At 45.3% G+C, this 23,225-nt stretch overlaps 1 pseudogene; it reads right to left on the bottom strand.

Annotated features, from left to right (window-relative positions):
* LOC122945575 overlaps positions 1 to 23,225 on the bottom strand; it is a 58,402-nt pseudogene that overhangs the window by 10,229 nt on the left and 24,948 nt on the right.

Below are 23,225 nucleotides of genomic sequence, written 5' to 3'. Positions count from 1 at the left end.
CCAGCAATAGTCTGTTTATTTTTTGGCCATATACAAAATCAGGGGCAAGCTGCGCCTGTCACCAAGTGCATTTAACCCTCAATGGTGTGGTTGTTTTTTGGCTAAAGCCTACATCAGGGTGAAGCTGTCACACCAAGTGCATTTAACCAGCAATAGTCTGTTCATTTTTTGGCCATATACTAAATCAGGGGCAAGCTGCGCCTGTCACCAAGTGCATTTAACCCTCAATGGTGTGGTTGTTTTTTGGCTAAAGCCTACATCAGGGTGAAGCTGTCACACCAAGTGCATTTAACCAGCAATAGTCTGTTTATTTTTTGGCCATATCCCAGTCTAATTCTGTCACTAAATCCATACCGGTCACCCAGCGCCTAAATACTAGGCCTCAAATTTATATCCAGCTAAATCTGTCCCTAGTGCTGTAGCTGGGCGAGTTATTTAGTGTCCGTTCAAGCACATTTCTTGTTCTGGGTTGAAATACAATTCCCAATTTAGCAATTTCATAATTTAGTGGTTTCTGCTATATCAGAGCTATTTGAAATCTATCCCTAAAAGGGTATATAATATTCAAGGTGCACATTGGGTCATTCAGAATAACTTCACACACACCCGCTACTGTGTATTTCCAAGTCTAATTCTGGCACTAAACCCATACCTGTCACCCAGCGCCTAAATACTAGGCCTCAAATTTATATCCCGCTAAATCTGTCCTTAGTGCTGTAGCTGGGCGAGTTATTTAGTGTCCGTTCAAGCACATTTCTTGTTCTGGGTTGAAATACAATTCCCAATTTAGCAATTTCATAATTTAGTGGTTTCTGCTATATCAGAGCTATTTGAAATCTATCCCTAAAAGGGTATATAATATTCAAGGTGCACACAGGGTCATTCAGAATAACTTCACACACACCCGCTACTGTGTATTTCCAAGTCTAATTCTGGCACTAAATCCATACCGGTCACCCAGCGCCTAAATACTAGGCCTCAAATTTATATCCCGCTGAATTTGAATACAATACATTGGGCCAAATAATATATTTGTTGTTGTGGTGAACCATAACAATGAGAAAAACATCTAGTAAGGGACGCGGACGTGGACATGGTCGTGGTGGTGTTAGTGGACCCTCTGGTGCTGGGAGAGGACGTGGCCGTTCTGCCACATCCACACGTCCTAGTGTACCAACTACCTCAGGTCCCAGTAGCCGCCAGAATTTACAGCGATATATGGTGGGGCCCAATGCCGTTCTAAGGATGGTAAGGCCTGAGCAGGTACAGGCATTAGTCAATTGGGTGGCCGACAGTGGATCCAGCACGTTCACATTATCTCCCACCCAGTCTTCTGCAGAAAGCGCACAGATGGCGCCTGAAAACCAACCCCATCAGTCTGTCACATCACCCCCATGCATACCAGGGAAACTGTCTCAGCCTCAAGTTATGCAGCAGTCTCTTATGCTGTTTGAAGACTCCGCTGGCAGGGTTTCCCAAGGGCATCCACCTAGCCCTTCCCCAGCGGTGGAAGACATAGAATGCACTGACGCACAACCACTTATGTTTCCTGATGATGAGGACATGGGAATACCACCTCAGCATGTCTCTGATGATGACGAAACACAGGTGCCAACTGCTGCGTCTTTCTGCAGTGTGCAGACTGAACAGGAGGTCAGGGATCAAGACTGGGTGGAAGACGATGCAGGGGACGATGAGGTCCTAGACCCCACATGGAATGAAGGTCGTGCCACTGACTTTCACAGTTCGGAGGAAGAGGCAGTGGTGAGACCGAGCCAACAGCGTAGCAAAAGAGGGAGCAGTGGGCAAAAGCAGAACACCCGCCGCCAAGAGACTCCGCCTGCTACTGACCGCCGCCACCTGGGACCGAGCACCCCAAAGGCAGCTTCAAGGAGTTCCCTGGCATGGCACTTCTTCAAACAATGTGCTGACGACAAGACCCGAGTGGTTTGCACGCTGTGCCATCAGAGCCTGAAGCGAGGCATTAACGTTCTGAACCTGAGCACAACCTGCATGACCAGGCACCTGCATGCAAAGCATGAACTGCAGTGGAGTAAACACCTTAAAACCAAGGAAGTCACTCAGGCTCCCCCTGCTACCTCTTCTGCTGCTGCCGCCTCGGCCTATTCTGCTGCTGCCGCCTCGGCCTCTTCCTCCGCCTCTGGAGGAACGTTGGCACCTGCCGCCCAGCAAACAGGGGATGTACCACCAACACCACCACCACCACCTCCGTCACCAAGCGTCTCAACCATGTCACACGCCAGCGTTCAGCTCTCCATCTCACAAACATTTGATAGAAAGCGTAAATTCCCACCTAGCCACCCTCGATCCCTGGCCCTGAATGCCAGCATTTCTAAACTACTGGCCTATGAAATGCTGTCATTTAGGCTGGTGGACACAGACAGCTTCAAACAGCTCATGTCGCTTGCTGTCCCACAGTATGTTGTTCCCAGCCGGCACTACTTCTCCAAGAGAGCCGTGCCTTCCCTGCACAACCAAGTATCCGATAAAATCAAGTGTGCACTGCGCAACGCCATCTGTGGCAAGGTCCACCTAACCACAGATACGTGGACCAGTAAGCACGGCCAGGGACGCTATATCTCCCTAACTGCACACTGGGTAAATGTAGTGGCAGCTGGGCCCCAGGCGGAGAGCTGTTTGGCGCACGTCCTTCCGCCGCCAAGGATCGCAGGGCAACATTCTTTGCCTCCTGTTGCCACCTCCTCCTTCTCGGCTTCCTCCTCCTCTTCTTCCACCTGCTCATCCAGTCAGCCACACACCTTCACCACCAACTTCAGCACAGCCCGGGGTAAACGTCAGCAGGCCATTCTGAAACTCATATGTTTGGGGGACAGGCCCCACACCGCACAGGAGTTGTGGCGGGGTATAGAACAACAGACCGACGAGTGGTTGCTGCCGGTGAGCCTCAAGCCCGGCCTGGTGGTGTGTGATAATGGGCGAAATCTCGTTGCAGCTCTGGGACTAGCCAATTTGACGCACATCCCTTGCTTGGCGCATGTGCTGAATTTGGTGGTGCAGAAGTTCATACACAACTACCCCGACATGTCAGAGCTGCTGCATAAAGTGCGGGCCGTCTGTTCGCGCTTCCGGCGTTCACATCCTGCTGCTGCTCGCCTGTCTGCGCTACAGCGTAACTTCGGCCTTCCCGCTCACCGCCTCATATGCGACGTGCCCACCAGGTGGAACTCCACCTTGCACATGCTGGACAGACTGTGCGAGCAGCAGCAGGCCATAGTGGAGTTTCAGCTGCAGCACGCACGGGTCAGTCGCACTACAGAACAGCACCACTTCACCACCAATGACTGGGCCTCCATGCGAGACCTGTGTGCCCTGTTGCGCTGTTTCGAGTACTCCACCAACATGGCCAGTGGCGATGACACCGTTATCAGCGTTACAATACCACTTCTATGTCTCCTTGAGAAAACACTTAGGGCGATGATGGAAGAGGAGGTGGCCCAGGAGGAGGAGGAGGAGGAGGAGGAGGAAGAGGGGTCATTTTTAGCACTTTCAGGCCAGTCTCTTCGAAGGTCAACTTCTGGGTCTCTAAATTGTCCACGTGGCCAGAGCTAGCCTTTTATGCCTTGGAGGTGCTGGCCTGCCCGGCAGCCAGCGTTTTGTCTGAACGTGTATTCAGCACGGCAGGGGGCGTCATTACAGACAAACGCAGCCGCCTGTCTACAGCCAATGTGGACAAGCTGACGTTCATAAAAATGAACCAGGCATGGATCCCACAGGACCTGTCCGTCCCTTGTCCAGATTAGACATTAACTACCTCCCCATAACCATATATTATTGGACTCCAGGGCACTTCCTCATTCAATCCTATTTTTATTTTCATTTTACCATTATATTGCGAGGCTACCCAAAGTTCAATGAACCTCTCCTCTGCCTGTGTGCTAGGCCTAAATATATGCCAATGGACTGTTGCAGTGGTGGCTGACATGAAGCCTGATTCTCTGCTATGACATGCAGACTAATTCTCTGCTGACATGAAGCCAGATTGTCTGTTACGGGACCTCTCTCCTCTGCCTGTGTGCTAGGCCTAAATATATGCCAATGGACTGTTGCAGTGGTGGCTGACGTGAAGCCTGATTCTCTGCTATGACATGCAGACTGATTCTCTGCTGACATGAAGCCAGATTGTCTGTTACGGGACCTCTCTGCTCTGCCTGTGTGCTGGGCCTAAATATATGCCAATGGACTGTTGCAGTGGTGGCTGACGTGAAGCCTCATTCTCTGCTATGACATGCAGACTGATTCTCTGCTGACATGAAGACAGATTCTCTGTTACGGGACCTCTCTGCTCTGCCTGTGTGCTGGGCCTAAATATATGCCAATGGACTGTTGCAGTGGTGGCTGACGTGAAGCCTCATTCTCTGCTATGACATGCAGACTAATTCTCTGCTGACATGAAGACAGATTCTCTGTTACGGGACCTCCCTCCTCTGTCTGGGTGCTAGGCCTAAATATATGCCAATGGACTGTTGCAGTGGTGGGTGACGTGAAGCCTCATTCTCTGCTATTACATGCAGACTGATTCTCTGCTGTCATGAAGCCAGATTGTCTGTTACGGGACCTCTCTGCTCTGCCTGTGTGCTAGGCCTAAATATATGCCAATGGACTGTTGCAGTGGTGGCTGACGTGAAGCCTCATTCTCTGCTATGACATGCAGACTAATTCTCTGCTGACATGAAGCCAGATTGTCTGTTACGGGACCTCTCTCCTCTGCCTGTGTGTGTGCTGGGCCTAAATTTATGACAATGGACTGTTGCAGTGGTGGCTGACGTGAAGCCTCATTCTCTGCTATGACATGCAGACTGATTCTCTGCTGACATGAAGCCAGATCCTCTTTTACGGGACCTCTCTCCTCTGCCTGGGTGCTGGGCCTAAATTTATGACAATGGACTGTTGCAGTGGTGGCTGACGTGAAGCCTCATTCTCTGCTATGACATGCAGACTGATTCTCTGCTGACATGAAGCCAGATCCTCTGTTACGGGACCTCTCTCCTCTGCCTGGGTGCTGGGCCTAAATTTATGACAATGGACTGTTGCAGTGGTGGCTGACGTGAAGCCTGATTCTCTGCTATGACATGCAGACTGATTCTCTGCTGTCATGAAGCCAGATTGTCTGTTACGGGACCTCTCTGCTCTGCCTGTGTGCTAGGCCTAAATATATGCCAATGGACTGTTGCAGTGGTGGGTGACGTGAAGCCTGATTCTCTGCTATGATATGAAGACTGATTCTCTGCTGACATGAAGCCAGATTGTCTGTTACGGGACCTTTCTCCTCTGCCTGGGTTCTGGGCCTAAATTTATGAAAATTGACTCTTACAGTGGTGGGTGACGTGAAGCCTGATTCTCTGCTATGATATGAAGACTGATTCTCTGCTGACATGAAGCCAGATTCTCTGTTACGGGACCTCTCTCCTCTGCCTGGGTGCTGGGCCTAAATTTATGACAATGGACTGTTGCAGTGGTGGCTGACGTGAAGCCTGATTCTCTGCTATGACATGCAGACTGATTCTCTGCTGACATGAAGCCAGATCCTCTGTTACGGGACCTCTCTCCTCTGCCTGTGTGTGTGCTGGGCCTAAATATATGCCAATGGACTGTTGCAGTGGTGGCTGACGTGAAGCCTCATTCTCTGCTATGACATGCAGACTGATTCTCTGCTGACATGAAGCCAGATTCTCTGTTACGGGACCTCTCTCCTCTGCCTGTGTGTGTGCTGGGCCTAAATATATGCCAATGGACTGTTGCAGTGGTGGCTGACGTGAAGCCTCATTCTCTGCTATGACATGCAGACTAATTCTCTGCTGACATGAAGACAGATTCTCTGTTACGGGACCTCCCTCCTCTGCCTGGGTGCTGGGCCTAAATATATGCCAATGGACTGTTGCAGTGGTGGCTGACGTGAAGCCTCATTCTCTGCTATGACATGCAGACTGATTCTCTGCTGACATGAAGCCAGATTGTCTGTTACGGGACCTCTCTCCTCTGCCTGGGTGCTGGGTAGTGTTGAGCGCGAATATTCGAAAAGCAAATTTTTTTCGCGAATATCGCAACTTCGCGATTTCGCGAATATTTCGAATATAGTGCTATATATTCGTAAAAACGAATATTCGTTTTTTGTTTTTTTCCCCCCCCCCACAAAATTACAGTACACATATAATTGATTGTTTCCCAAAGGTCCAACAGCTCAGATCTTACTCACATTGCCTAGAAAGTGATTGAGGCGCGAATCTTCGTAAGGCGATTTTATTAGCGCACATGCGAATATCGGCACGTCCCAGAACAGAGGCAAAGGGCTTTGCATTCATACATTAGTGAATTGAGTTGCGAATCTTCGTAAGGCGATTTTATTAGCGCACATGCGAATATCTACACTTGTCCCAGAACAGAGGCAAAGGGCTTTGCATTCATACATTAGTGATTGAATTGAGCTGCGAATCTTCGTAAGGCGATTTTATTAACGCAAATGCAAATATCTACACTTGTCCCCAGAACAGAGAGGCAAAGGCCTGTGCATTCATATAGTATAGCACCATATTCGCGAATACGTAGAACTTCGTAAAATTCGATTTACGAATATTCGTATTTTTTATTTTACTTTCCACCTTACAGATTACATTGATCTGTACTCTGTCAACTACTGTCATCACCCCCCACTGTATCTCGATTGATTCCCAAAAGTCTCACATTCCCTAGAAAGTGATTGAGGTGCGAATCTTCGTAAGGCGATTTTATTAGCGCACATGCGAATATCTACACTTGTCCCAGAACAGAGGCAAAGGGCATTGCATTCATACATTAGTGATTGAATTGAGTTGCGAATCTTCGTAAGGCGATTTCATTAGCGCACATGTGAATTTTGCATAGCATATGTATTATGCGATGCGAAAATTCGAATTATCGCATATGCGAAATAATAACGAATTTGAATAATTGCGAATATTTTACGAATATTCTTTCGAATATTCACAAAATTTCGCGAATTCGAATATGGGACATGCCGCTCAACACTAGTGCTGGGCCTAAATTTATGACAATGGACTGTTGCAGTGGTGGGTGACGTGAAGCCTCATTCTCTGCTATGACATGCAGACTGATTCTCTGCTGTCATGAAGCCAGATTGTCTGTTACGGGACCTCTCTCCTCTGCCTGGGTGCTGGGCCTAAATATATGCCAATGGACTGTTGCAGTGGTGGCTGACGTGAAGCCTCATTCTCTGCTATGACATGCAGACTAATTCTCTGCTGACATGAAGACAGATTCTCTGTTACGGGACCTCTCTCCTCTGCCTGGGTGCCGGGGCCTAAATATCTGAGAATGGACTGTTCCAGTGGTGGGTGACGGGAAGCCAGATTCTCTGCTATGGAACCTCTCTCCAATTGATTTTGGTTAATTTTTATTTATTTAATTTTTATTTTAATTCATTTCCCTATCCACATTTGTTTGCAGGGGATTTACCTACATGTTGCTGCCTTTTGCAGCCCTCTAGCTCTTTCCTGGGCTGTTTTACAGCCTTTTTAGTGCCGAAAAGTTCGGGTCCCCATTGACTTCAATGGGGTTCGGGTTCGGGACGAAGTTCGGATCGGGTTCGGATCCCGAACCCGAACATTTCCGGGATGTTCGGCCGAACTTCTCGAACCCGAACATCCAGGTGTTCGCTCAACTCTACTTGTAGGTCTTCTGACTGCTCCATCCTCAATTGGAGCAAGCCTCCAGAAGAAGCAACTTAGAATATAACGTCTTTGTCTCTCGGACATTAAAAGCTTGACTGTTATTGGTTATATAGCGAGTTATAATAAACGCACTTCAGTTTGTAATTTTGTGTTCCACCTTACCAGTATCCATGGTACAAGGGGACTGGGGATATGACATGGTGATGGTGGAAAGGGTTAAGACTGTCACCTACCATTATAACGTATGTCTCCCCAGCCGGTTACCCAGCATTCCATGCCACAGGGGAAGGTGACGGAGGCTGAGGGCAGGCAGATGGGCAGGATTTAGTTGGTGTATGTGACGGGACTAGAGAGCTTCAGCAAAGCGATGTCCCTTCTGCTGGCCACCTCACCGGTGTACTGGGGGTGAGTGATAATCTCCTGCACAGAGCGAGCGATTACATTGGGATTGAAGACCTGGAGCTTGTAGGCACCGAACATCAGCAAGTAATTCCCTGGGAGAGGATCCCTGAGGAGGGAAAGAGACTGACAGAAAACCTGAAGGATTCATCACATATACAGAGGTTTATACCACCAGAGACTAATGGAAATACACCTTCTGTCTAATAGACTGGTTGGGATCCAACCCTAATCCTAACCCTGCAGAACAGTGAGTGCAGCTCTGGAGTATAATACAGAATGTAACTCAGGATCAGTACAGGATAAGTAATGTATGTGCACAGTGACTGCACCAGCAGAATAGTGAGTGCAGCTCTGGAGTATAATACAGAATGTAACTCAGGGGATCAGTACAGGATAAGTAATGTATCTACACAGTGACTGCACCAGCAGAATAGTGAGTGCAGCTCTGGAGTATAATACAGGATGTAACTCAGGGTCAGTACAGGATAAGTAATGTATGTACACAGTGACTGCACCAGCAGAATAGTGAGTGCAGCTCTGGAGTATAATACAGGATGTAACTCAGGATCAGTACAGGATAAGTAATGTATGTACACAGTGACTGCACCAGCAGAATAGTGAGTGCAGCTCTGGGGTATAATACAGGATGTAACTCAGGATCAGTACAGGATAAGTAATGTGTGTACACAGTGACTGCACCAGCAGAATAGTGAGTGCAGCTCTGAAGTATAATACAGGATGTAACTCAGGATCAGTAATGTATGTACACAGTGACTGCACCAGCAGAATAATGAGTGCAGCTCCGGAGTATAATACAGGATGTAACTCAGGATCAGTACAGGATAAGTAATGTATGTACACAGTGACTGCACCAGCAGAATAGTGAGTGCAGCTCTGGGGTATAATACAGGATGTAACTCAGGATCAGTACAGGATAAGTAATGTATGTACACAGTGACTGCACCAGCAGAATAGTGAGTGCAGCTCTGGGGTATAATACAGGATGTAACTCAGGATCAGTACAGGATAAGTAATGTATGTACACAGTGACTGCACCAGCAGAATAGTGAGTGCAGCTCTGGAGTATAATACAGGATGTAACTCAGGATCAGTACAGGATAAGTAATGTATGTACACAGTGACTGCACCAGCAGAATAGTGAGTGCAGCTCTGGGGTATAATACAGGATGTAACTCAGGATCAGTACAGGATAATTAATGTATGTACACAGTGACTGCACCAGCAGAATAGTGAGTGCAGCTCTAGAGTATAATACAGGATGTAACTCAGGATCAGTACAGGATAAGTAATGTATGTACACAGTGACTGCACCATCAGAATAGTGAGTGCTGCTCTGGAGTATAATACAGGATGTAACTCAGGATCAGTACAGGATAAGTAATATATATACACAGTGACTGCACCAGCAGAATAGTGAGTGCAGCTCTGGAGTATAATACAGGATGTAACTCAGGATCAGTACAGGATAAGTAATGTATGTACACAGTGACTGCACCAGCAGAATAGTGAGTGCAGCTCTGGAGTATAATACAGGTTGTAACTCAGGATCAGTACCGGATAAGTAATGTATGTACACAGTGACTGCACCAGCAGAATAGTGAGTGCAGCTCTGGAGTATAATACAGGATGTAACTCAGGATCAGTACAGGATAAGTAATGTATGTACACAGTGACTGCACCATCAGAATAGTGAGTGCAGCTCTGGAGTATAATACAGGATGTAACTCAGGATCAGTACAGGATAAGTAATGTATGTACACAGTGACTGCACCAGCAGAATAGTGAGTGCAGCTCTGGAGTATAATACAGGATGTAACTGAGGATCAGTGCAGGATAAGTAATGTATGTACACAGTGACTGCACCAGCAGAATAGTGAGTGCAGCTCTGGAGTATAATACAGGATGTAACTCAGGATCAGTACAGGATAAGTAATGTATGTACACAGTGACTGCACCATCAGAATAGTGAGTGCAGCTCTGGAGTATAATACAGGATGTAACTCAGGATCAGTACAGGATAAGTAATGTATGTACACAGTGACTGCACCAGCAGAATAGTGAGTGCAGCTCTGGAGTATAATACAGGATGTAACTGAGGATCAGTGCAGGATAAGTAATGTATGTACACAGTGACTGCACCAGCAGAATAGTGAGTGCAGCTCTGGAGTATAATACAGAATGTAACTCAGGATCAGTACAGGATAAGTAATGTATGTACACAGTGACTGCACCAGCAGAATAGTGAGTGCAGCTCTGGAGTATAATACAGGATGTAACTCAGGATCAGTACAGGATAAGTAATGTATGTACATGTTGGCTTAGGTCTTTATGTGTCTTAATATTAAAAATGTCCTGTATAGAGATCCACACATAAACTAGTAGACTTACTCATTGACACAGTGTGAGGCACTTAGTACCCACTGCGTTGTGATAAAAGATCCTCCACATATAAAATATCCTTTGTAGATCAGGGTCACTTGCCATGGCCATTCTCCTTCCAAAGCATCTGTGCCACCAACTATTCTGGTGGAAACCATCGGGGAGCCACAGACAGGATTCAGTATTCTTGGGGTGGGGGAGGATATAACTAAAATAAATAAAAAACAAATACATTAAACATTTCATTCAGTGGATGGACATTTAATTATATGAATTTATCATTTACAACATGGTGCCCTTTGAAATCCTGTAAGATGTAATTCAATGGATTTGTGGGTTTCTGGGTGAAATTGTGGAGTTTGGGACAGAAATGTTGAAAGGGCTAAAGTGAGTTTGTATGATCCCTCGTCATCTTCACTCTGGTAGACATTTCTGAACATAGAATTGTCTACAGAACATTTATCTGAGAGTTTTCTAGCAATCAGAATGAATGAATATACAACTAGATGAGAACAGCTAAACAACATTCAGAAGGACCTCCATGTGTTTGAACCTTCACCAAAAATACTATTTAATAATAAATGTGAAAGTATTCACAGGAAATGTCTTTAAGACTCTGTTAGATGGAGGATGGTGGATGGTGTTGTCATTAATTGATACCTTTATACTAGAGATCCTGCAGTAGTGGTTCTAAATATTCCATAAAGTGGGCTGACCATACCAGACTGGTCTCAGAAGAACTTGACTAAGCTCAGAGCTGTCCTGATGGTGAGATGCTCAACATACAGATGATGAAGAGGAACTTACCATTCGAAAGGAACATGAGTGATACCAGATGTCTTATCTCCATATTGGCCCTTGGCTCTGTGCCGTCTGTCAGTCACTTCTCTATGACCCATCGTTATATACGGTAGGTTTTATGACTTGTAACCTTTACTTTATAACATAGGGTGTGTAAACTCATAAATTGCCTAAGCTGCTAACGGTTTTTCTATAAGGAAGCACTTAGCGAGTTCTCTTATCTGGATCTTCAGAAGAATGCAGATAACATCAGAAAATACAAAAAAATACTGCAAGGACTTACATCACTGTTGGCACCAAACTGTGTGCTCCAATGGCCACCAAGAACCATGATCAGAGGAGCACCACATCTCCTCACCTAGATACAGAATTCATTAAATAACAATGTGCAAACTTAATGTACAGGGTGGGCCATTTATATGGATACACCTTAATAAAATGGGAATGGTTGGTGATATTAACTTCCTGTTTGTGGCACATTAGTATATGTGAAGGGGGGAAACTTTTCAAGATGGGTGGTGACCATGGCGGCCATTTTGAATCCAACTTTTGTTTTTTCAATAGGAAGAGGGTCATGTGACACATCAAACTTATTGGGAATTTCACAAGAAAAACAATGGTGTGCTTGGTTTTAACGTAACTTTATTCTTTCATGAGTTGTTTACAAGTTTCTGACCACTTATAAAATGTGTTCAATGTGCTGCCCATTGTGTTGGATTGTCAATGCAACCCTCTTCTCCCACTCTTCACACACTGATAGCAACACCGCAGGAGAAATGCTAGGACAGGCTTCCGGTATCCGTAGTTTCAGGTGCTGCACATCTCGTATCTTCACAGAATATGCGCAGCACCTGAAACTACGGATATTGGAAGCCTGTGCTAGCATTTCTCCTGCGGTGTTGCTATCAGTGTGTGAAGAGTGGGAGACCAGGGTTGCATTGACAATCCAACACAATGGGCAGCACATTGAACACATTTTATAAGTGGTCAGAAACTTGTAAATAACTCATGAAAGAATAAAGTTAAAACCAAGCACACCATTGTTTTTCTTGAGAAATTCCCAATAAGTTTGATGTGTCACATGACCCTCTTCCTATTGAAAAAACAAAAGTTGGATTCAAAATGGTCGACTTCAAAATGGCCACCATGGTCACCACCCATCTTGAAAAGTTTCCCCCCTCACATATACTAATGTGCCACAAACAGGAAGTTAATATCACCAACCATTCCCATTTTATTAAGGTGTATCCATATAAATGGCCCACCCTGTATAACTCTCAAGAGGGTGATGTTGGTTGGATAATTGGGTGTAATGGGGTACTTGATCAAAACTTGACTTTTGGTTGAAACAGCCTTGTCAACTAGAAAATTCCCATTAGATAGAACTGTTGGCTTTAGGGAATTGATGGATGATGTTGTGTTTAGCAGATGTTCTCAGAAGAAGAATCAGTTAACACAATGGAACATCACTGCAGGGTCTTATCTCTTTGTACAAAAATGTAAGGTTCCGGCTGTGAGAGGAACCAATCAGCAGTAACTATGAGTTTCACTTTGTGCATACCAGCCTGCAGTCACTCAGAGGTAGACATCTACAGGTGAAACTCCAAAAATGTGAATATTGTTCAAAGTTCATTTATTTCAGTAATGCAGCTTAAAGGGTGAAACTAACACATGAGACTCATTACAGGCAAAGCGAGAGATTCCAAGCCTTTGTTTGTTATAATCTGGAAGATTGCGGCTTATGAAACCCCAAAGTCACCATTTTGAGGTCCCCTTTGCTCAGGGGGTATGGAGTAGTTAGCTGACTAGAGGGGGACACTTTGAGCCGAGAATATTCAACCTTTTCACAAAATTCTAATTTTAAGCTGCATCAATGCAATTCCTTTTAATTTGAATTACTGAAATAAATTAACTTTTGCGCGATATTCTAGTTTTTCGAGTTTCACCTGTATGTCTTCTGCTTGGGTCCGCTCTACATTCTCTCTTAATTCAGTAACTGTTTTGGATTAATATTTATTATTTTCATGTTTGAAACTTTAAAAGTTAATATTTAATAGAAAGAAGAACAGAAATGTGATTGAAATAACCTGCCACATGTTCCTCACATGGATCTTGTCAGAACACATAGGGAGGAAATTGTCTACTTGTCTAATCCAGTGGAAATATCTTCTCATACATCAAGTACAGCTTATTGGGGAGGTTTGGGGTCAAGTCTACCGTCTAGGTTAAGTACCAAGTCACTGACTATATAGGACTATATAGGACGGTATTAAAAATTAACATTACAAATCTTTATTAGTATATCCTTTAACCCTTTTGCTACCAGCGCCGTACATGCGCAAAAACCCGACTTCCTACCTATGCCCCGTGTGTCCAATCCGCTCATAGATAGTTGTGCTGAATACTGGTAGCTTTACTGAAAAAGCTAGCAGTATTAAACTGCAATTCTTATTTTGGCCACCAGATGGCCAGGCCAGGATAAGAAATGAGCAAAAGTGAGCAAAATAAGCTGGTAATAAATTCCAGATAAACAAAAAAAAAATATGTAATAAGCTCATATATGAGGCATATAATTATCACAAAAAAATAAATAAAAAATGTTAAAAAAATATTAAAAATATATAAAAGTTTAAATCACCCCCCTTTCCGTATAATTAAAAAAGTAATACCTAAATAACAATAAATATAAACATCATGGGTATCACCGCGACAAAAAAAAATGCCCATACTATTTGAATAGAAAAAAAAAATTCAATATGGCGAATGGCGCAATGGAAAAAAGGGTCAAAATAGCCAATTAGCCTTTTTTTTTCATTGCTTCTCTTACCCCAAAAAAGTTATAAAATGTGATCAAAAAGTCATGCACACTTCAAAATGGTATCAATTAAAAGTACAGATTGTTCCGCAAAAAATTTGTCACTAAACAGCTCAGTAGACATAAGTATAAAAAAAGTTATGATGGTCAGAATATGGTGATATAAAAAAAATCTATTTTTACACTATTTAGACATAAGGAACCTATACATATGGGGTATCGTTGTAATCGTACTGACCCAGAGAATGAAGGGCAGGGGTCAGTTTTGCCGTAAATAAAACCCGTAAAACAGTGGAGAGATTTATATTTGTTTTCCAATTTCCCCTCATTTGGAATTGTTTCACCGCTTCCTACAACATTGTATGCCCTAATTAACGGTGGCATTCGAAAGTACAACTTGTCCCACAAAAAATAAGCCCTCATACCATACAGCCATGTGACCGAAAAAATAAAAAAAATTATGGCTCACGAAAAATAGGGAAGAAAAATGAAAACGCAAAAATGAAAAAACCAAAGGGTTAAAAATAAATTGATCCCTTTTCATAAGTAGGCCAAATCAATGCTGGGATGGATGGGTATACAACATGCGTGCAGTATCGTATGAAATCTGGGGTCCCTATATCATAGTACCAGATCAATAGCGGACCCTATCTACCGCTAAGCTAACATCTGCGTTGTCTATGCTAGCCCTACTCTACGCGTTTCCAAGACCCTATTGCGGGCTTTCATCAGGAGTACATGCGGGTAAATATTTGAGAGATTAAGCATATTAGCCAAACACAGCAGAAATAGCATTCTCACGTGGAGCGAGAGGCGGTATCGGCACTGGTATGGTCGTACGCGCCCGCGCTTCTCTGCAGTTTAAATAGTGACCGGAGTCAGGAGGGAGGCCTGGTAACACGCCACGATCCATCCTAGGGGCCGAGATGCCGCCTCATCTTGTACAGTATTGCATCACAGCCTGAAATCGAGGGGGGGGGGATAAGTTAGGGGGACATCAAAGCAGCTTATTATTTGCAGATATGCCGGTTAGGGATGGCGGAATTATAACGCTCAGCACATGCGGTATTCTAGACTGGAGTAACCTGCTCCGATAACTACGTTGAGCTTAAATCATACTGTACAACGTATCTTCTATTGCAATACTAATGCTTACACCAGATGTATGAACACCTAAAAAATAGGCGTGACTGGAACCATGGTGACCCACATATTCCTAGATGGATATATTTATGTATCACTATGTTTCAACCCATTCAATTAGTAGGAGGAATGGAGTTGCCGGGCTGTATGAAGCATGTATAGCTGTTTCGTTCATTCAATCCCTGCGGCTTTTCTGTACGAAGCTGAAATATCCAGTCAAGTTCCTTGCGTAGTAATTTAGTATCTAGGTCACCTCCCCTTATAGATTGCCTTAAATGCCCGGGAAGCTAATTGTATTTGAGTCACCCCCGTGTGCCTCTATCACATGTCTTGCCAAGGTGGTGTCTCTTTTATTTCGGATGTCTCCAAGATGTTCCCCAATGCGGCGTCTAAATTCATGGATGGTTTTCCCAACATATTGCAGACCGCAGGAGCACGTGATTAAACATATTACTCCCGTTGTTCTGCAGTTGATGAACGTTTTGTTGGGAGGTCCCCCGTTGTGTTTTGCCCGAATGTTTTGCCCGTTTTTATAGACTTGCACGCAATGCATCCACTACATCTGTAGTAGCCAGGACGGCGGTTGTGAGGGTTGTATGAAGCTGTGGACTAGGCGGTCCTTAAGATTACAGCCACGTCGATATGTAATAGAAGGTGCTGACCCTATGAGGTCATTTATGTCAGGGTCAGTTTTGAGAATGCCCCAGTGTCCTTCACTAACGCGTGTCCTGCATCGTATGTCCCTATGATTCTCAGCTCCTCCTTGTCCTGGTCTCTTTGTTTGGGAATCAGCAGACCTTTTCTTTCCATGCAGCGGGCATGATGGTATGCATCATTGACAACCTTTTCTGGCTAACCCCTGTTTTTAAATCTACATTTGAGGTCGTCTGCTGTCTGTTTAATATCAGCAGTATTTGAACAGTTGCGCCTCACTCTCAGGTATTGTCCTTTTGGAATCCCTTTGCGTAACGCCCAGGGATGCCAACTCTCCCATTGTAAGAGGTTATTTGAGGCCATCGGTTTCCTGAAGACCGTGGTGGATAGACGTCATCTGGTCATGTGAAGAATAGTCCCCAGTCATTGATGTTTAGGTGTGCTATGAAGGAATTTAATTGTTCTTTAATTCCCTTCCACATAATAAGCACATTACCAATTATCCTGAGCCACAGTTGGATACAAGATGCCCATTCTTCACATATCTCACCAAATACCACCTCTCTCTTCCACCAGCCCAGGTACAGGTTGGCAAACGTCGGGGCACACGGACTGCCCATTGTCACCCCCCCTGAGCTGGCGGAAGATTTTACCATTAAACACAAAGATACTGCACGCATGTTGAATACCCATCCACCCCAGCATTGATTTGGCCTACTTATGAAAAGGGATCAATTTTTTTTTTAAAGGATATACTAATAAAGATTTGTTATGTTAATTTGTAATACCGTCCTACAGTCAGGTCCATAAATATTGGGACATGGACACAATTGTAACATTTTTGGCTCTATACACCACCACAATGGATTTGAAATGAAACGGACAAGATGTTCTTTACCTGCAGACTGTCAGCTTTACCTGCAGACTGTCAGCTGTACCTGCAGACTGTCAGCTCTACCTGCAGACTGTCAGCTTTACCTGCAGACTGTCAGCTTTACCTGCAGACTGTCAGCTTTACCTGCAGACTGTCAGCTTTACCTGCACTGTCAGCTTTACCTGCAGACTGTCAGCTTTACCTGCAGACTGTCAGCTTTACCTGCAGACTGTCAGCTTTACCCGCAGACTGTCAGCTTTACCCGCAGACTGTCAGCTTTACCTGCAGACTGTCAGCTTTACCTGCAGACTGTCGGCTTTACCTGCAGACTGTCGGCTTTACCTGCAGACTGTCAGCTTTACCTGCAGACTGTCAGCTTTACCTGCAGACTGTCAGCTTTACCCGCAGACTGTCAGCTTTACCCGCAGACTGTCAGCTTTACCTGCAGACTGTCAGCTTTACCCGCAGACTGTCAGCTTTACCTGCAGACTGTCAGCTTTACCTGCAGACTGTCAGCTTTACCTGCAGACTGTCAGCTTTACCTGCAGACTGTCGGCTTTACCCGCAGACTGTCAGCTTTACCCGCAGGCTCATTCATGCCCCTGTGGGAATTCATATAATGTGCCCCCTGAATACATATATATATATATATATGTGCCCCCTTAATATATGTGCCCCCTGAATCCCCCTTATCATATATATATATATATATATATATATATTGCCCCCTGAATCATATAATGCCCCCTTATCATAAAACCCCTTATCATATAAACCCCCCCTACATGGACCCAGATGCATCAATGTGAATGTGCCCCAAGCATTTAGTGCTATCATTGATGTTCCATCATTGATGTAATCTGGGTGAAGGCGCAGGATGACCGGACAAGGTCCGGTCATTCTGGTGACCTCAAAGGATTCAAATTCTAAAGAATTTGAATCCTTTTGTTCTAATTATCTGCAGCCCGGCTGGAGATAATTAAGCATAATAGAGAGAGAGGAGACACCTCCGCTCCCTCTATTATGTGCATTCCGGCATCGCAATTACCATTGCGATGTCCGGAATGCCGAGAGCTACAGGTGGGAGATCAAAGGATCTCCCGCCTGTCAGCCAGTGCACACTGCCCTGTGGCGCGCGTGCAGGGACGCGCGGGCAGGCGCGGTGACGTAATCTCACCGCGCCGGCCCACGTGTCCTTCACAGTGGTGCGCGCTCGCGCGCCGCTGTGTGGGCGGTACAGAGTGCGGGCGGCCGGACATATAAGTCCAGCAGGCCCTGCACTAAGGGAGAAGAGAGCCGGCCGCCCACCCTCCCTGAAGGATCATCCCCACAGGACGACGAGCATCCCCTAGGCAACGAGCGGAAAGACTAAGTATCCCCCCCGCTATCCCACCAACGAATTAACCCCATTCCATTAACCCCCCACTATCCCACCAACGAACTCCCATTTACATTAACCCCACTATACCACCAATGAACCTTATTAACCCTATCCTATACTACCCTATACCACCAACGCACCCTCCTATCCACCCTGCCCTATATCATACATTCCCCTGTTGTATACCCTCACCCCCAGTACCCATTGTTAACCCTATTCCTACCACCCCTGATTAACCCTTACAACCCTAGTCTCTGCCCTGTTGTGCCTACTACCCTAACCCCGGCCCTGTTACCCTTACTGTGCCTACCACCCCTGATTAACCCCTGGTGGTTACCCCAGTCCTTGCTAGTGTCCCTGTTACCCTTGCTGGGATTAACCCTTATATTGTGGTATCCCTGATTACCCTGTTGTGCTCACCCCTAGTTACCTCACCCCTATTACAGTTTGTGGTCTGCTTACACCCCTGTAAGACCACCGTTGACCCTCGTCGTACCCCATAGGGATAGTATAGAACCAGGTGGGTGGGCTGTGAATATACTTGTATGTGTGAATTGTCTAGTTAGTTTATGGGTGGAATTTGGGAAGGTGTAGTGTAGTTTAGGATTGTATATTTAGTGCTGTATTGTTAGTGTATGGTGTGCGTAGTGTATTATAAGTAAAAAATACCGTTATATTTGTACCCTTTGTGTAGTGTGTACTTGTTAGCGGTAGTGAGTAAGGCGCATGCAGCTAGTGTAGCGATCAGTGTAAAGCATAGCGAAGGTATTGTAAGTATTATATAAAGGCATAAATAGGCGGAGTCATCACTAGATGGCTCCTCCTATTTAGGAATATTAATTATCGATATTCGCATAATATTGGTGATTGATATTCCCCGTTTACAACAGCGAAAAAATAAAACACATATAAAGATAAAAAAAAAAGAAAAGAACAGGGTTATAGTTCCACCTATATTGATAAAAGTTGGAGTTTTAGTTCGGTTGATCTTATGGATCTAGTAGAGTGGCGTAGACTGTAGACCTCCATGGCGCCCAAGTTTTATAGTATTTGACTGAATTATATATGTGAATAGGAATTATTAAAATATAACGTTTACTAAGTCCTTTAAAATTACGAGTGGGTGAAAAAACAACGATTATTACAACAATAATTATACAGAACTGCCGCAGACAAACAAGAATTTCAGATACCTCTACGGATGTGTTTCACGTTGAGATAAAAAATGGTTTGATCTTACCACATCTAGTGGATGCTTCAGCCTGCAGTCCATGGTTCAGGTATTCGGTGGTTGCCTGAATCTGTGTGACCTGGGTGCTGATGTCTTAGGCGGTGTGAAAACTCCTGTATTACCCTATTGTGTCTTTCCTACCTACAGAATGGTCTGGGAGCTATAAACACACCTGCCTAGCACACATGGAGCACTCGCCCCGACAGGGGCGACCCCATACCGAACCTGACCCTCGGTAGGGGCCTAATCCTATTGATACCCTAATTGCGCAGCCCTACACGCCACGTTTCGGTCTCAATGTCCAGACCTCATCAGGGGACTTCAACGATGTTTTCAAGGGTAATGAAAGAAGAAGGTATTGTTTAGCCTCTTACTTCCACTGTGGACATTCAATGGATCATATCCACACCATAGCATGGGAAGTGTCCCATGTAAGTTGTCTGTCTCACCCAAAATTGTAATCTGGGTGAGGCTCAGTATATTATACATATACTGTATAATTCTTCTGACAACTTAGCATACAATCAGCACACAAATAAGTGTTTGCTGATTTGCCGGGTGATCACTCAGAAGAACTTTCATAGGAACTTTGTTCACCTGATCATCAACCCATCTAAAAGGGCCTTTCAGACATGTCAGGGATTTAATCTATTACTTAATTTCATATACTTCTTTAAACTAGTGTACAAAGAAACATACAAACCACGATTAGAGTGGACTCAGGAGTTCGGGAGGTTAGGGGAAAGCTCACCCTGACGTTATCGGGAACCTGTCCCTTAGAATGGCCATGTGGAGGGCTCTAGAATTTATTGTAGTAGCTCCTGATCTGACCCAACATACAGAGGTGCTCCCTCAAGCACTGGACCCTGACAGTTGGTAATAGGTTGGGCTGATCACCTTCACAAGGGCGACTCCAAGTACAGTACCTATTACTCGAACCTCTCAATGTGCTCCTGAGCTACTCCAATGGGTTTTTTGCTTGTCATGGAGAAAGGGCGGTAAAATGCTTGGACAATGTCTGGACGATTGCACTCTGTGGACACTGCCATTACTGACTATCCTCAGAATAGGTCATCAATATCTGATCGGCGGGTGTCTGACACCTGGGACCCACAGCAATCAGGTGTGAGATGAGGAGGTGGCGCTCCATGTGAGCACCGCTTTCTCATCATCACACTACATGTCGTCTCCAATGGAGTGGCAGTGTAATGTAATTGAAGGCACCTGCTCCATTCAAGATGAAGTGCGGTGTAATGAAGAGGAAGTGGTGCTCACATGGCGCGATGCCTTCTCTTTAAACAGCTGATCAGATATTGATGACCTATCCTAAGGATAGGTCATCAATATAAGTGGCTGGATAACCCCTTTAATTTGGAGTTAAAGAGGTTTTCCAGGGTTTTTTAAGTGATGGTCTATCCTCAGGTGATCCTAGCTGATTTGTGGGGTTGTAGGGTGTCGGACTCCCACTGATCAGCTAGTGCTGGCCTATCCTGAGGATAGGGAAACCAATTTTAACACCCTAGACAACCCCTTTAGATCTTAGGTTAGGCACAAATGTGCAGTACGCAGCCCTGCAGGGTGAGGTCACAGGGGTAGTTACTAAACCAAGGCTGTTCTTGGTACTCACAGTTTTTATATACCCTGGGAAGGCGTACAGCAGTGATGGAGAGGCTGGCACATGGATCCTCTGGGGCACTCTCTATGTATAGGGACCAGGCCGGGTGGTACGTGAGGTGCCCTGGGTGTTGCAGGTTTAGTGTGCCGGTGGCAAGATCCCTTAAAGTTCGTGACGCCAGTGCCGGTAACAGTGGCACACCGATTTGTTGTAGGAATAATTGAGGAACACAAGTTGCAGTAAACCAGATCTTCTTTTTACTGAACAGTTCAACTATATACAGTCTTTAGTTAGTTCAACATGTAAAAGGTTGGTAACAGGCAGGCTTCATATAAATGGCAAGCAAAGTCTTTGCAAGATACTCAGAGAGAATAACACTTACAGATCAGGCTGCATTTTCCTTAGGTCCTGTCTGGCTTTCTCCAAGGCCCGTATGCCCTATTGCTGGCTTTATCCTTGGATAGGGAAATCTTCCTCTGGTATATATCCTCTTGCTGTAAAATATCCTTCTACCCTTCAGCTCTCTACTTGGCTGGATAAAAGTGGCTTTGCACTATACTTTTAAAGGTACTAGATATCTTCAGGAGGCAACTTCTTCCCCTGGATTAACTTCTGAGCTTCTCTTGCTCAGGAACTTCAGGCAGGCTAGACTGAGCTACTTAGCCTCCTGGATTAGACTGAACTACTCCTTCTTGATTGGACCTAACTATATATATTAGGGGGTTCCCTAGCTCCCTCTACTGCCTAGGAGGAGGAACTACACCCCTAACAGGCCTGGTACAGGAGATAACAGGAAAATACACATAAAAAATATCATATAAAATACAATGACCATGTTCCACAGGAGGTGGAGAACAACGTGACCCAATTGACCCTTGAGTAGTGCCCACATTTACATAGTGGGACACTACATACCCCGCTGCTTTGAGGTTGCCCGTCCTCGGCGCAACACAGGGGGCCCGCCCAGCTGGAGACTGTAACCTGAAAGACAAAAAATGCAAAGCAGGCATATACAACAACCACTACATTTGCAAAAAATATCAAGCAGCTTCGCTGGCAAAGGAACAAGTGCGGTGAAGAGGGGTCGTCCTCTTCATGCAGGATAGTACAGGGAACAGGGGGGCTGACCTGGTACAGCATATCAGGTGTAACCAGGATAGTCCATAATGATTAAAAAAAAACAATGCAAGTATAACATAAGTTCCTGGAGGCTCAAAAGAACAAAATGAGTCCGTACCCGGGTCTCGTAGACAATTTAACAGTGGTTTCCCGGGAGGAGCTACTCTGGTCAACAATGTAGTCTCTGAATCTCACAGGTGGGTGCCCCTTAGTAGGCCGCATGGACATTCTTACTGGCAGAGGCTGCCTGCCTTGGTTCAGGGGGGCCAGAGGAATCCACAGGCTCTGGAGCTGTTTTAGGTACACCCTGGGACAGGTCATCCTGGGGTTGAGGACTAGCAGGAACTGGAGCCGGTACCACCAAGTTCAACCAGGGTGTGAGGAACCAATGAAGTGGCTCCTTGTCATGTAACAGGTTTTCAACAGCCTGCATAGGATCAGCAGGTTTGGCTGACAACTGTAGCTCAGGGGACTTTGGCTCAACGTCCCCTGCTGCAGTTTCCCCTTCTATGCAGGGCTTTAAACGGTTCCTGTGTACAGTCTGGGAGCCTTTACCTTCCCTGGAAATTTGGTAAATGTGCGTCTCAGCATTAGGAATATCAGTTATGACGTAAGGAGTCCTCTCCCACTTACTTTTCAGCTTGCTGATTCGGTGGTTATTCTTCAGCCACGCCACGTCTCCAATAGCAAGAGGTTCTGCATGAGCAGCCAGGTCATAGTCTCTCTGCTGCCGCTCTCGGGCACTTTCCATGCACTCCTGAACAATCCCTTGGCATTAAGGAGACATGTTTGATGCTCCACCACCCAATCAGTTTTTGATAGTGGGTTGATGACATCAGGCACTTGCACGTCCAGGGAGTGGTCGGCAGGCAGCCTCCCCTGACGGCCGAACATCAAATAGAAGGGCGTGTACTCGGTGGAACAGTGAATTGTATTGTTATACGTATACATAAGTTGTGGCAGCAGAGTAGGCCAATTACCCCTTGTTTCAGATGAGAGTTTGATTCATTTTTTCACAGAGTCCGTTACCTTGCAGATGGTAGGCTGTGGTCCAGACCTTCTGGCAGTTATGTAGCAGGCACAT

This window comes from Bufo gargarizans, chromosome 8, assembly GCF_014858855.1.
Source record: "Bufo gargarizans isolate SCDJY-AF-19 chromosome 8, ASM1485885v1, whole genome shotgun sequence".
NCBI classification, from domain to species: domain Eukaryota; kingdom Metazoa; phylum Chordata; class Amphibia; order Anura; family Bufonidae; genus Bufo; species Bufo gargarizans.
The sequence above is the reverse complement of the archived record's forward strand: the minus strand, read 5'-3'. Positions and strand labels throughout refer to the sequence as shown.